Raw genomic sequence first — 10,930 nt, 5'->3', positions numbered from 1 at the left:
GTTATCCCACAGGTCTTTTAGGCTCTTTTCTTGTTTGTTTGTTTTTCATTCCTTTTTTTCTTTCTGCTCCTCTGACTGGATTGTCTCAATTGACCTTTCTTCAAGTTTGCTGACTTTTTTTTTCTGCCCTCAAATCTGCTATTGAACCCCTGTAGTGAATTTTTTATTTCAGCTTTTGTAATTTTCAGATCCACTTACCTGTTTGGTTCCTTTTTTATAATTTTTATCTCTTTATATCTCTGTGTGGAGACTTCATTCTCTTGGTTTTCTTTAGTTCTTTGGGAATGGTTTCCTTTAGCCTCTTGAGCATATTTGAGATTAAATGTCTTTGTGACTTTAAAGTTGATTTAAAGTCTTTGTTCTGTAAGTCAAATCCCTAGACGTTCACAAGGACAGTTTCTATGAATTTCTTTTTCTCCCTCTGTATGAACCATTCATTTTTGTTTATTTTTATGCCTCATGATTTTTTTGTTGTTGTTGAAAACTAGGGTATAATGTGCCAGTTTTGGAAATCATTCTCCCCTTTCCACAGGATCTTTTGTTGCCATCTGTGTTGGGTCTTGTTGCTTGTAGTAAGTTTTCTAAGCCAGATCTGTAAGTTCTTTTTTATTGTGTGTTGCCATGAAATCTGTATTCCTATAGCTTTGTGGCCAGTTGGTGTTTTAACAAAGTAGTCTTAAAGCCTGATGGCAACAGAAGGGAAAAAAAATAGGAAAAAGAAAATTTTCCCATTTCTCTCTAATTTGCTCTGGTTGGGACACTCCTTCAACACCTAGCCAGGAAACTTAAAAATCTGCCTTAGCCTTTAATTCCTCATTATGTGGAGCCTGAGAGCCAGCCTGAAGTGAAAACTTAGGGTCTTCCTGATCCAATTCTCAGTATACATTCAGCTCTGGGCATGCATGTGACTGTCTCGAAGTCTTGGTATGTGCCATGACTTTAAAAACTCCTACTTCCAACTTATTCTTCACAGGCTTTTCAGTCTGTCTGTTGCTTGTCCCAATTATTGTCCCTTGCCCCAGGCTGAAGAGGCCAATAGTAGTGCCTTTAAATGTCTGGGGCAAAAGCTGTCTGGGAAATGTCTTCAGCCCTGAGAGCGCTCTGTTTCAGCCAAAACAAAGGCAAGTCTTTGTGCGAGTCCTTCAGGGAGCCCCCATATAAATAAAATCCTATAATCACAATTCTTCAAGAATAGTGTTCACATTGCTCCATCTGGCACTAGCAGCCTACACAGGAAGCGTGCACCCTGCTCTCACACCCTCAGTCAACTTGGGAAGCGGGAATCATAGACAGCAATTTCAAAGGCCACATTGCTCTCTTACCACAAAGCAACAGCTTCCTTCTTCACCAAGTTGTAACTTTTTGAGATATTTCAGAGTTTTTCTAAAGTTGATTCTCATTATTTTATTTGTAATTTTTATTGTGCTTTAAGTGAAAGTTTACAAATCAAGTCAGCCTCTCACGCAAAAACTTATATACACCTTGCTATATATTCCCAATTGCTCTCCCCCTAATGAAACAGTCTGCTCCCTCCCTCCACTCTCTCTTTTCATGCCCATTTCACCAGCTTCTAACTCCCTCTACCCTCTCACCTCCCCTACAGGCAGGAGATGCCAACATAGTCTCAAGTATCCACCTGATCCAAGAACCTCACTCCTCACCAGCATCCCTCTCCATCCCAATGTCCAGTCCAATCCATGTCTGAAGAGTTAGCTTTGGGAATGGTTCCTGTCCTGGGCCAACAGAAAGTCTGGGGGCCATGACCACTGGGGTCATTCTAGTATCAGTTGGAACAATAAGTCTGGTTTTTATGAGAATTCGGGGTCTTCATTCCACTGCTCTCCTGATCCCTCAGGGGGTTCTCTGTTTTATTCCTTGTGAAGGCAGTAATCGGTTGTAGCCGGGCACCATCTAGCTCTTCCGGTCTCAGGCTGATGTGGTCTCTGGCTTATGTGGCCCTTTCTGTCTCGGGCTCGTAATTACCTTGTGTCCTTGGCGTTCTTCATTCTCCTTTGGTTCCTGTGGGTTAAGACCAATTGATACATCTTAGACGCCACTCTCGAAAGTGCAATGCAGAATGTTTTCTTAATAGATTTTATTATGCCAATTGACTTAGATGTCTCCTGAAACCATGGTCCCCAAACCCTGCCCACACTGCACTGGCCTTCAAAGCATTCAGCTTATTCAGTAAACTTCTTTGCTTTTGGTTTGGTCCAGTTGTGCTGCCTTCGCCTGTATTGTGTGTTATCTTTCCCCTCACCTAAAGTAGTTCTTATCTACTATCTAATTAGTGAATATCCCTCTCCCACCCTCCCGCCCTCCCCCATTTCGTACCCTTCAAAGAATATTTTCTTCTCTGTTTAAACTGTTTCTCGACTTCTTATAATATTGGTCTTATGCAATATTTGTCCTTTTGAAAATGACTAATTTCACTCAGCGTAATGCCTTCCAGATTCCTCCATGTTGTGTAATGTTTGACAGTTTCATCACTGTTCTTTATCGATGCCTAGTATTCCATTGTGTGAATGTACCATAATTTATTTATCCATTCATCCATTGACAGGCACCTTGGTTGCTTCCACCTTTTTCCTATTGTAAACAGTGCTGCAATGACCATGGGTGTGCATATATCTGTTCATGAAAAGGCTCTTATTTCTCTAGGATATATTCCAAGGAGTGGGATTGCTGGATCGTATGGTAGTTCTATTTCTGGCTTTTTAAGGAAGTGCCAAATTGATTTCCAAAGGGCTTGTACAATTTTGCATTCCCACCAGCCGTGTGTAAGTGTTCCAATCTCTCCACAGCCTCTTCAACGTTTATTGTTTTGTGTTTTTTGGATTAATGCCTGCCTTGTTGGAGTGAGGTGGAATCTCACTGTAGTTTTGATTTGCATTTCTCTAATGGCTAATGATCGTGAGCATTTCCCGTGTATCTGTTAGCTACCTGAATGTTTTCTTTAGTGAAGCGTCTATTCATATCTTTTGCCCATTTTTTAATTGTGTTATTTGTCTTTCTGCAGTTGAGCTTTTGCAGTATCATGTACATTTTAGAGATCAGGCACTAATCAGAAATGTCATAGCTAAAAACTTTTTCCCAGTCTGTAGGTAATCTGCATTCTTTTGGTGAAGTCTTTTGATGAGCCTAGGTGTTTGATTTTTAAGAGCTCCCAGCTATCCAGTTTTTCTTCTGCATTGTTAGTAACGTTTTGTATACTGTTTATGCCATGTATTAGGGCTCCTAACGTTGTCCCTATTTTTTCTTCCACGATCTTTATCATTTTAGATTTTATATTTAGGTCATTGATCCATTTTGAGTTAGTTTTTGTGCATGGAGTGAGGTATGGGTCTTGTTTCATTTTTTTGCAGATGGATATCCAGGTATGCCAGCACCATTTGTTAAAAAGACTGTCTTAGACAGGGCCACATGAGCCAGAGACTTACATCATCCTGAGACCAGAAGATCTAGATGGTGCCCAGCCACAACCGATGACTGCCCTGACAGGGAGCACAACAGAGAACCCCTGAGGGAGCAGGAGAACAGTGGGACGCAGACCCCAAATTCTCATAAAAAGACCAAACTTAATGGTCTGACTGAAACTAGAAGAATCCTGGCGGTCATGGTCCCCAAACCTTCTGTTGGCCCAGGACAGGAACCATTCCCGAAGACAACTCATCAGACATGGAAGGGACTGGACAAAGGGTTGGAGAGAGATGCTGATGAAGGGTGAGCTACTTGTATCAGGTGGACACATAAGACTGTGTTGGCATCTCCTGTCTGGAGGGGAAATAGGAGGGTAGAGAGGGTTAGAAACTGGCAAAACCGTCATGAAAGGAGAGACTGGAAGGAGGGAGACGGCTGACTCAGCGGGAGAGTAAGTGGGAGTATGGAGTAAGGTGTATATAAGCTTATATGTGACAGACTGACTTGATTTGTAAACTTTCATTTAAAGCACAATAAAAAGTATTTAAAAAAAAAAAAAGACTGTCTTTTCTCCATTTAGCTGTTTTGGGGCCTTTGTCAAATATCAACTGCTCATATGTGGATGGATTTATGTCTGGATTCCCAATTCTGTTCCATTGGTCTATGTATCTGTTGTTGCACCAGTACCAGGCTGTTTTGACTACTGTGGCGGTATAATAGGTTCTAAAATCAGGTAGAGTGAGGCCTCCACTTTGTTCTTCTTTTTCAGTAATACTTTACTTATCCGGGCCTCTTTCCCTTTCATATGAAGTTGGTGATTTGTTTTTCCATCTCATTATAGAATGTCTTTGGAATTTGGATTGGAATTGCATTAAATACATAGATCACTTTTGGTAGAATAGATATTTTTATAATGTTAAGTCTTCCTATCCATGAGCAAGGTGTGTTTTTCTACTTATGCAGGTCTCTTTTGGTTTCTTGCAGAAGTGTATTGTAGTTTTCTTTGTATAAATCTTTTACAATCTGGTAAGGTTTATTCCTAAGTATTTTATTTTCTTCGGGGCTACAGCAAATGGTATTGATTAGGTTTTTTCCTCTTCAATGTTCTTTTTGTTGGTGTAGAGGAATCCAACTGATTTTTGTATGTTTATCTTGTATCCTGATAGTCTGCTGAAATCTTCTATTAGTTTCAGTAGTTTTCTGGAGGATTCCTTAGGGTTTTCTGGAGGATTCCTTAGGGTTTTCTGCATCTAACATCATGTCATCTGCAAATGGAGATAATTTTACTTATTCCTGCCAATCTGGATGTCCTTTATTTCTTTGTCTAGCCTAATTGCTCTGGCTAGGACTTCCAGCACAATTTTGAATAAGAGTGGTGGTAAAGGGCATCCCTGTCCGGTTCCCGTTCTCAAGGGAAATGCATTCAGGCTCTCTACATTTCAGATGACGTTGGCTTTGTATAAATACCCTTTATTATGTTGAGGAGTTTTCCTTCTATTCCAATTTTGCTGAGAGTTTTTATCATGAATGGGTGTTGAACTTTGTCAAATGCCTTTTCTACATCGATTGATAAAATCATGTCATTCTTGTCTTTTGTTTTATATATGTGGTGGATTACATTAATTGTTTTTCTAATGTTGTACCATCCCTGCATACCTGGTGTGAATCCTGCTTGGTCATGGTGAATTATTTTTTTGATATGTTGTTGAATTCTATTGGCTAGAATTTTGTTGAGGATTTTTGCATCTACATTCGTGAGGGATATAGGTCTATAATTTTCTTTTCTTGTGGTGTCTTTACCTGGTTTTGGTATCAGGGATATGCTGGCTTCACATAATGAGTTTGGTAGTATTCCGTCATTTTCTCTGCTCTGAAATACCTTTATTTAGTAGTAGTGGTGTTAACTCTTGTCTGAATGTCTGGTATAACTCTGCAGTGAAGTGGTCTAGGCCAGGGCTTTTTTTTGGTTGGGAGTTTTTTGGTTACCTTTTCAATCTCTTCTTTTGTTATGGGTCTATTTAGTTGTTCTACTTCTGTTTGTGTTAGTTTAGGTAGGTAGTGTGTTTCTAGGAAATGATCCATTTATTCTAGGTTTTCAAATTTGTTAGGGTACAATTTCTCGTAATAATCTGGTATGATTCTTTTAGTTTCAGTTGGATCTGTTGTAATATCGCCCATCTCATTTCTTATTTGGGTTATTTGCTTCATCTCTTGTTTTTCTTTTGCCAGTTTGGCCAATGGTTTATCAATTTTGTTGATTTTTTCAAAGAACCAGCTTTTGGTCTTGTTAATTCTTTCAATCGTTTTTCTGTTTTCTATTTCATTTAGCTCTGCCCTAATTTTTATTATTTGTTTTCTTCTGGTGCCTGAGGGTTTCTTTTGTGGCTCTCTTTCTATTTGTTCAAGTTGTAGGGATAGTTCTTTGGTTTGGGCCCTTTCTTCTTTTTGGATATGTGCATTTATTGATACAAATTGACCTCTGAGCACTGCTTTCGCTGTGTTCTAAAGGTTCTGAGAGGAAGTGTTTTTGTTCTCATTGGCGTCTATGAATTTCTTTATTCCATCCTTCATGTCTTCTACCATCCAGTCTATTTTGAGCAGGGTATTGTTCAGTTTCAAAGTGTTTGATTTCTTTTCCCTGGTTTTTCTGTTATTGTTTCCACTTTTATGGCCTTATGGTCAGAGAAGATGCTTTGTAATATTTCAATGTTTTGGATTCTGCTAAGGGTTCTTTTATGACCTAATATGTGATCTATTCTACATACTGTCCCATGTGCACTAGAAAAGAAAGTATACTTTGCAGCTGTTGGGTGGAGTGTTCTGTATATGTCTATGAGGTCATGTTGGTTGATTATGGCATTTAGATCTTCCGTGTCTTTATTGAGCTCCTTTCTGGATGTCCTGTCCTTCCCCGAAAGTGGTGTGTTGAAGTCTCCTACTATTATTGTGCAGGGGTCTATCTCACTTTTCAATGCTGATAGAGTTTGTTTTATGTACCTTGCAGTCCTGTCATTGAGTGCATAAATATTTAATATGATTATATCTTCTTGCTATACAGTCCCTTTAATCATTATATAGTGTCCTTCCTTCTCCTTTATGACGGATTTAACTTTAAAGTCCATTTTGTCAGAAATTAAATATTGCCACTCCTGCTCTTTTTTTCATTGTTGTTTGCCTGATGTTTTTTTTTTTTTCATCCTTTGAGTTTTAGTTTGTTTGTGTCTTTAAGTCTACGTGTGTCTCTTGGAGGCAGCACATAGACAGATCATGTGTTTTAATCCATTCTGCCACTCTCTGTCTCTTTATTGGTGCATTTAGTCCATTTACATTCGGAGTAAGTATGGATAGGTATGAATTTAGTGCTATCATTTTGATGTCTTTTTTTGCATGTCATTAACAGTTTCTTTTTCCCTCTTAATTTTATGAGCTAAGTAGATTAGCTTTATATATTGTCCTTTCTTCATTTTCATTGTTATTGACTTTGTTTCTGCTGAGTCTGTATTTTTTTCTTCTATTTCATTTTCATGTGTAGGATAGTTTGTCTCCTTTGTGGTTACCTTATTATTTACCCCTATTTTCTAAATTTATAACTAACTTTTATTTCTTTGTATTACTGTATCATCTTCTCCATATGGAAGATCTTTTAATGTTGCCTTCTTTTACATAATAACATCGTTGTTACCCTGTTTTGAGTGTTATTTAATCTTGAATTATTTTTTTGATTTCCTTGTCTGGGTTGACTTCTGGTTGCTCTGCCCAGTGTTCTAGTCTTGAGTTGATACCTGATATTGTTGATATTCTAACCAAAGAACTCCCTTTAGTATTTCTTGTAGTTTCGGTTTGGCTTTTACAAATTCCCTAAACTTCTGTTTATCTGCAAATGTCCTAATTTCACCTTGATATTTGAGAGACAGTTTTGCTGGATATATGATTCTTGGCTGGCAATTCAATTCCTGCAATGTTTTCAATATGTCATCCCATTGCCTTCTTGCCTGCATGGTTTCAGCCGAGTAGTCCGAGCTTATTCTTATTGGCTCTCCTTTGTAGGTGACTTTTCGTTTATCCCTAGCTGCTCTTAAAATTCTCTCTTTATCTTTGGTTTTGGCAAGTTTGATTATAATATGTCTTGGTGACTTTCTTTTAAGATCTACCTTATGTGGAGTTCGATGAGCATCTCGGATAGATATCTTCTCATCTTTCACGATATCAGGGAAGTTTTCTGGCAAGGAATCTTCAACAATTCTCTCTGTATTTTCTGCTGTCTCTTCTTGTTCTGGTACTCCAATCACTTGTAGGTTATTTCTCTTGATAGAGTCCCACATGATTCTTAAGGTTTCTTCATTTTTTTTAATTCTTTTATCTGATTTTTCTTCAAATATATCAGTGCCAAGTGCTTTATCTTCAAGTTCAGAAATTCTGCCTTCTACTTGCTCCAATCTGCTTCTCTGAATTTTCTGAATTTCTGATTGCTGTCTGTCTATGGATTTTTCCAACTTATTAAATTTTTCATTGTGTTGCTGAATAATCTTTTTAATTTCTTCAATTGCTTTATCTGTGTTTCTTGGCTTCTTCTGTGTATTGCCTCATTTCCTTCCTGATGTCTTGAAGGGTTCTGTATATTAATCTTTTGTACTCTGCCTCTGGAAATTCCAGGAAGGCACTTTCACCTAAAAGATCCCTGGATTCTTTGTTTTGAGAGCTTGTTGAGGTGATCATGGTCTGTTTCTTTATGTGAGTTGATATTGACTGTTGTCTCCGAGCCATCTACAAGTTATTGTTTTAGTTTATTTTACGTTTGCTTACTGTGTTGTAGCTTCATGCTTTGTTTTGTTTTGATATGCCCAAATGGGTTGCTTGAGTGAGCTGGCTTGATTATTTTCACCTTTAGAGCTCTGATGTCCTGTCCCCAAATGGCTAGAGCTATTATCAGGTATATCAGTCTAGAAGTCCATTCATTTTTCTTGCATGAATTCAGCTCAGTTTTTCAGTTAGCTGATCATCAAGTGTGTGGTACAGGCTTTGTCCTATAGCCTTAGAAGGGCAGGGGTAATTGGTGTAGGTACCGGTATCTGGTTGCTGCAGAGGTCACACTCTGAAAAAGGCAGGGGACTGAGAATCATCCCCCACGTGTCTCTGAGGAAGGTGTGTCCCCTGATCCATACAGCGTACAGGTGGGTGGGTTCTGCAGGTGGACCACGGGCACCCAATGTTTTTGATTGTAAGGACTGGGAGGTACCAGTTATCCTTGGACCCCTGTCACAGGTGGCTGGGTGACCTGAGTGGAGCTACCAGTCCTTAGGCCCCTGATATGGGAAGGTGAAGACCGTGTTTAATAGGCAAAGCAGTCTCAAACATCAAACACCAACCTCTCCGCCACACAGCTGAAAGGGTTGCAGTCTGCCAACAAGGGCTTATTCTCCTGAAATAGGTGCACAAAAGCCATGCCGAGGGGAAAGGTACTCAAAGTCCACAGATTGTTTATGCCAGGACAGGATCCACTTCTGTCCTCAGCTCCCCCAGATAGTAGAGCTGGCAAATTATCTTTTCCCCCAGTGCTAATTTAATCCTTCTCCATGGCTGGGAGGATGGCTCTAGGCACTCAACAGGGCCCATCTCAGGCCCAGGGAAGTCAGCCACTGAAGCCGGCTTGTAAGGGGGCTGCAGGGGGTGGGGGAGTGTGGGAAAATATTCACAAGTTCTTAGCTTTTGCTGACAGCGCCATTCTGCTCTGGTTCCAGAGGTGTGAGTTGGGTGTGTGGGTGGCTGCTTCTCCCTGGGGAAACTGCTGCCGCTCCGGGAAACGCTGCCTGAGGACTCCCAGTGATTCGGTAACTCCTCTCCGCTTCTGAACCGTCTCTTCCTTCCCCTGCCCCTCAGTTCATTTTCTAAGCTTGCCTTTGATGTTTAGGGCTCCTAGCTTGTCATAAATATACTCGTTTTGTTACTGGAATAAGGTTCTTGCCTGTTACTGGTCAAGAATGAGCAGGTAACGCACACAGTTTTCCACATGAGCATAGCTTTATTGAAGAGGCTTGGGAGCGGAGACAAGGAGGGCCTGGAGCAATACTTACCCTCATCTCACAGAACAAAACAAAGGCCCACATTTTTAAAAGTTCTTGGGCGGGAAAAGATTCATGTTTATTCATAGGCATAGGTGGGGATATGTTAACTAAGGTATGCGCAGCAGCTTTCTAAGATGGCTCCTGTCCTGGAGGCCTGTGGGATTCGGAGCAGGACTTATTATTGGGTGTCATGCCCGCACAGTCTCTTGCTCCCCGGATACAATTCCCTGGCTGGGCCTGCAGCCCCTCGTTGCCCCGGTGGTAGGGGTTACACAGCGGTCAGGTGGATGTTCTGTGCATGTCCCTGGGCCTGGTTTTCTCCAGCTGCTTATGAAAGGCAACTTTAAAAGGTATTTTTAGACGCCCTGCCCCATTGTTCTGAGGAATGGCTTTGTTTCTGTGCCTTGGCCCATTTCTTGTTATTTTGTTTGCAGATTTTGGGGGCCCTCTGTTCCTTGTCTTACTAAGTCTCTAGGTTCCACACTCAACCCCCTATTACCTCTCTTATAATATAGTCTCTTTCTCTTGGATTTGCTTCTCCTCTAACCACACCAATCTCTTTGCTATTTTTCAAACAGGCGCCCTCTGATCTCAGGGCCTTTGCTCCCTGTCTTAGTTTCACTTGTTTTTTCAGCTCTTTGTTGTAAAGAGGGCTCAATGGAAGTGTCTGTCTATTCTGCCATCTTGGCTCCACCTCCACAAAAATGCTTGTATGGAATATCTAGAATGGACAAATCCATAGAAACACACAGAAGATTGATGGTTGCCAAGGCCTAGGAGAAGGGAAGAATTGGGAGTAACCTCTTAACGGGCAATGTGTATTGTTCTGGAGTGATAATCAGGTTCTAGAAGTAGGTGGTGATTACAGAACATTGTGGGTTCATTAACTGACACTGATTTTGATTTAACATCAAAATGGTTCATTGCATGTTATAATAACTCTACCTCAATGATAAAACCGTTCCATCAAGTCTGGTATTTGGACGAAAAATAAGCACAAACACAAAAATCTATCAATAGAAGGAAGAAATCATGTAGGTAAGAAACCGATCCACATATATGTGAGAATTCAGTACGTGATAAAGATACCATTTAAAACAGTGGGGCAAAAATCTTGTAATAACAAGTTTATGGATAATAGATGATACATTTGTGCAAGACATGTAAACTAATTACCTCTTGAATTCAGGAATATACTAAATATATTATAAACCTACAGTTAACATTTAAAATCTCTAAAGGGGTCAAGTGTGCCTGACCCAAGCCATGGTGTTTCCAGTTGCCTCATATGCCTATGAAAGATGGACAATGAATAAGGAAGATGGAAAAAAAAATTGATGCCTTTGTATTATGGAGTTGGCTAAGAATACTGAATATGCAATGGACTGCCAGAAGAAGAAATCTGTCTTGGCAAAAGCACAGCCAGATTACTTCTTAGAAACAAGGGT

The sequence above is a fragment of the Elephas maximus genome, chromosome 3, assembly GCF_024166365.1.
Source record: "Elephas maximus indicus isolate mEleMax1 chromosome 3, mEleMax1 primary haplotype, whole genome shotgun sequence".
Classification (NCBI taxonomy): domain Eukaryota; kingdom Metazoa; phylum Chordata; class Mammalia; order Proboscidea; family Elephantidae; genus Elephas; species Elephas maximus.
This window is presented reverse-complemented; position numbering follows the sequence as displayed.